This window comes from Rhinopithecus roxellana, chromosome 2 (genome assembly GCF_007565055.1).
Source record: "Rhinopithecus roxellana isolate Shanxi Qingling chromosome 2, ASM756505v1, whole genome shotgun sequence".
Classification (NCBI taxonomy): Eukaryota; Metazoa; Chordata; class Mammalia; order Primates; family Cercopithecidae; genus Rhinopithecus; species Rhinopithecus roxellana.
The window spans coordinates 47,341,132-47,346,443 of record NC_044550.1 but is presented as its reverse complement, the minus strand read 5'-3'; the positions used below and the strand labels follow the sequence as shown (position 1 = coordinate 47,346,443).

Genomic DNA, 5,312 nt, shown 5'->3' with positions numbered 1-5,312 from the left:
AGAAAAAGGTTTTTGTTTGTTTGTTTGTTTGTTTGTTTGTTCCTTAACTGTGGCTGGTATAGAATGGGGAAGAAATTCACAATGTTTACTGGAAGGCTGGTATGTCTAAGCATGCCAATACACTTACTTTTGTCACTTGTTCTATGTCCTTGAATAAATAGCAATGTCCATTTCCTCAGTAAGATTACTCCAAAAGTTTCTTGGCCAACTTGTGTCTAGAAATTTTCAAGAATATACATATTTAAATTTTTTTGTTCAATGCTTAAAATTAATCATATTTAAAAATAACTAAAATATTCCACTAGAAAGAGAATAGTTCCCTATTAGGAGGGAGGGCATTCAAACAGAAGCTTAAGAAATCAAATGAGTTTACCGCAATTTAGATTCATTTGAAGGCAAATGTAGATGATTTTGAACACCCTCCTCCATTATTTCATCAACCTTTTTTTTAACTTTTCACTTATTACTCTATCATACTCTAAGCATTATATAATTGCTTATTTATTGTATGTATCATCTGTCTCCCTACTAAAATATATGAAGGGATTTTTTCACTATTATATTCCCAGAGCCCAGAATAAAGTATGTAATGACACATGGTAGACTCGATAAATATGTATTGAGTGAATAAATGAATGAGAAGTAAGCCTGGAAATCATGTAACTCTGAAGCACTGCTTCTTTAACTTCATAGTTAGTGAGGCCGGGCACAGTGACTCACGCCTGTAATCCCAGCACTTTGCCGAGGTGGGTGAATCACTTGAGGTCAGGAGTTTGAGACCAACCTGGCCAACATGGTGAAACCCCATCTTTACTAAAAAAATACAAAAAATTAGCCAGGTGTGGTGGCGTGCGCCTGTAGTCCCAGCTACTCGGGAGGCTAAGGTGGGAGAATTGCTTGAACCCAGGAGGCGGAGGTTGCAGTGAGCCGAGATCATGCCATTGCATTCCAGCGTGGGTGACAGAGTGAGACTTCATCTCAAACAACAACAACAACAACAACAAAAATAGTGTGAAGGAGTTTGATGAACATATTAAAAACTTTGAGAATGCACATACTCTGATTATTATGACAAGATGTTTCCAGGAAAAAATTTTTTGGAAGAAAATCACTTTATTCTAATTAACTCACAAAGAATAAAATCGTAATAGCTGGTAGAAGGAGGCCACACAAACATTTGCCCAGCCCCAAAGTATACCCCATCTTAATGAAATTCTACAAAGTAAGAACACATTCTTCCATTTCAATTCTGAAGCAAGGAAGCTATGAATGACACAGAAGGGGTTTAACTGATGGTTTTACTCTTTATATCTCCACTATCAATTATATTTTTATACTAAACTAACTTGGTCGTAACAGCCAATTTTCCATTTCTTTGGCCAATTTATTTGCAAGTCTGCACTGTTTCAGCACCTCGTCGAAACTCTTACAGAGATTTATGTCACTCAGGTTCTGCGCATATTCCAAAAACGGCTTTAGTCTCATGTAAGTAAGCCGGCCCCTGTGTGGGCTGGGTTCCCTGAGACTCCTGATAAGTGATGTCGGGCCTTGCAGGCTCAGCATTACTTCCTCCATGAGCCTCCAGTGATGGCATGACCCAGTGTGTGCCCCACAGCAGAGTCCACAGCCACGCCAACTGCCAGGGTTGCCATCTGGGCATCAGACCTGCAGCCGGGGCGCAGCAGCAGGAAAGCCAACTGCAGAGAGGGTGCTGCTGCTGGCGGTGGAGCTGCTGCTGGCCTGTGTGCCGTTCTCATCTGAGGTGTCCAGCTGGCCAGAGGGGCCATATGGAAGGTGCAGCTTCAGCTTCCAAGTAGCATCCTTGGTGCGGGGTGGCTCAGCGTCTGGATGCACAAAAATCTAAGAACCCATGGGTTTCTAAGAAGAAGGAGAGCTGAAGACAAAAAGCCGAAAAAAAAATTTAATGCCACATTTATCATTGGTGACATCACAGACGTATTTGATTAACTTTTTTTTTGGCCATTTTAGGTACACCATTTACTAAAGAGTGTGGAAAAACAAGAGACACTACCGCTTATGCTTGTACAGTGGTTGAAAGAGATAAACTAATAGACAAGAATCTAGAGTTTGGCCTAAACTATCAAATTGTTCAATATAAAGGAAGTCAACAAGTACACCATACTATGTGACAGAATTTGCAAGGCAAATCCCTCCTCCCTGAAGGTTAATTTTAGGTAGAAAGCTTGTAGCTTGTTTAGATGAATATTGTGTATGAGTAAAATAACATTTCTCTTTTCAGTTGATTTAGAGTCATTTATCCTATTTTGTTAAGAGGTTCAGTTTGAATCAAATGAGAGTGAGCCCCTTGCTCTGCACTGAATGTTGTGTCCCTCTCCCCCATCACATCCACATGTTGAAACCCTAATCTCCAATGCAATGGTATTTGGAGGTGGAGTCTTTGGGAGTTAATTAGAATTAGATTAGGTCATGGGATGGGGCCCTTATGATGGGATTAATGCCCTCATAAAAGTAGGAAGAGAGAAGAGATCCATTTCTCACCATGTGAGGACACAGGAAGAAGGCAGCCACTTGCAAACCAGGAGGAGGGCCCTCACCAGACACAGATCGTCCATCTCCTTAATCTCAGATTTCCCAGCTTCCAGAACTCTGAGAAATAAATGTGTGTGGTTTAAACCACCCAGTCTATGGAATTCTGCTATTGCAGTCTAAACTGACTGAGATACCTTGAGGATAAATCTGGCAGGAAAGAGAGACTTAAAAAATTTTTACACATTTTTAAATAGGTCTTTAATTTCATTGGCCACAAACCTATTCAGAAAACACATTCTATAATGGCTATCAATACTGTTCCTACAGATGAGCTACGAGCTTCTTATTCAATCTCTCAGAGCAAAAAGCAATACTGATAAACCTTAATTCTCAAAGAAAATAATATTGTCTCATTGGGGAATGGTTCTTAGGAGTACAAAAAATCTTAGATATTACAATGGTTTATAGCCCTCCAAAGCTCAACCCTATCCAACAAAATCTTATTCCTTTTATTGAGACTATAAGCAAATTTCATTGTTTATCATCATGTCATACAAAACTCTAGAAACAATAATAATGAATTTGTACAGAAAAACCAAATGGATAGCAAATCAGAGCACAACAAAAATAACTTAAATTTGCTGTTTTTTTCTCATGATATTAGGATGATAACGATTTCAAAGCACATGTGTCTACCTTCAGAATAGTTTTTGTTCACTGGCCAAAGCCTGCCATAAAGTTAAGGCTTTCAGTGCGTCTGTCTACTCTACTAGCTCTTGGCAAGACTTTTGAGGTCTTTAAGAAAAGTAATGCACCCCTGGTGCTCTGGGCTCTGCTGAGCTTCACCAACTCATCCGCACAGGAGTTGTCCACTCCTTGGTATTTAATTTCTGTCCATAAAGAGACTTTAAATTAAATTAAATTTTGCTCTTTAGCAGAATAATAATGAAAAAAAAAAAGGTTAGGAAACACTGAAATAGATGGTCTTCTATTCATTCTTTGTTAGGCATTATTTCAAGAATATTTATTGAATATATGCCCTACTTCAGGCACTGTGTGGAGATACTTCAGGCACATTGGCTAGAGATATAATGACAGATAAAAGATTGCTCCTATTCTGAGCAATTCATAATCTAGAGGGTATGAGAGAGAGGCGACCAGCCACAGCTGAGAAGGTTTGGCACCACCAAAGGAGTCCTATAGAAACGAATGGAGAGGTAGACCCAGCCATGGTTGAGATGGGAATCAGGGCAGGCTTCCTGCAGGATGTGACTTCAGAACTGAGTCCTGAAGGACAGACCAGAGTTGGACAGACAAAGGTAGAATGTACAGAGACCCTGAGAAAAAGATGCGAGGTGCGAAGAAGGAAGTGAAATGTTTTTAAATGACTGAGCTTACTGTGAGGGACAGATGTAAAAGGGGTGGGCCTGGAATCATATGTAAGAGCCAGATCATGAAGGGATTTCTAGGAAATTCTGAGAAGCTGATATTGTATCCTGAGTGTATCCCAGTCATGGAAGACTTTAAGCAGAAATTAAAAATATATTAGTGGTATTTTAGAAAGTTTGCTTTGGCCACAGTGTGAAAAATGGCTTGAAAGGAAGACAATAAAGAGGATCTTATGTTAACTCAGATGAGGCAATAGTGGCCTCAAATAAGATAATAGCAGTAGTGATATAGATACCAGTAAGATTTGAGGGGTGTAGAGTTGATAGGAATGGACAAGCCTACATTGAGCAGGTAGGGTTAAGGAACAGGTAGGTGATTAGGATAACAACCATACTTCTAGCTTGACCAAATGGACAAAGAATACAGGAAAAAAGGTAGTTGGGAATTTAAGATAATTTTGGAACTTCCAAGTGGAGATTTATATATATATTTATATATATTATATATCTATATATTATATACTATACATTATTTTAATATATGTATTTATTTATATATAAATTATATATAACATATAAATATATAAAATTATATATAATTTATATAGTATAATTTCTATATATACTATTATATATAATATATATTTTGTATATTTATATATATAGATTTTTATGTAAGTTTGATATATGACCCTGAAGCAAAGGAGGAAAATCTGTATTAAAGTAACAGATGTGTAACTGAAGCCGTGAGAATGAGAAGAGTCATCCAAAGAGACTGCAGAATGAGAAGAGGAAATGGACGAGGTCAGAGCCCTGAGAATGTGAACATCAGAAGACAAAGAGAGAAAGAACAGCACACAGGAACACCTGAGAAGTAGCAGGAAGGGAGGGAGGAGGAAAATCAGACTGTGCAGTACCATGGGTATGGTGGAAAGGTAGAGCTTTTGAAAGAAGATGAAATAGTTGGTGGTGTGAACTGGCATATAAACCATGTAGGAAAGTGACTGAAAAGTGTCCATTCTAGTTAACAAGCAAAAACTCATTGATTAACAAGAAAGAAGTCATTGGTACCTGTTTCCAGAGTTGTGGAGGCAAAGGTGATATTGCAGTAGGTTGAGGAGTGAGTAGATGGTGAAAAAATTAAGTCATCAAATGTTGGCAAGTTTCTAGAAGCTTGGCTGTGAAAAGCAAGCAAGAGATCTACGAGAAACTAGGTGTAAATGTGTATGAGCGAGAGGGCGTTTTTGTTTGTTTTATGGAAGAGACTTGAAAATTAAGTGCCAATGAAAAACAGCCAATAGGGAGAAATCGATAATACAGTTGGGAGAGAAAGTTGCCTGGGAAGGCTATAGATAGATTCAGCGAGATTTAACCTTCATTCGCTGATTCAAGATTCCTAAATCTTGAATAATG

At 38.3% G+C, this 5,312-nt stretch overlaps 1 pseudogene; it reads right to left on the bottom strand.

Moving 5' to 3' along the window:
* Positions 1 to 1,341: 1,341 nt before the first annotated feature.
* On the bottom strand, positions 1,342 to 1,787 carry LOC104665914 (annotated as a pseudogene).
* Between the last annotated feature and the right edge of the window lie 3,525 nt (positions 1,788 to 5,312).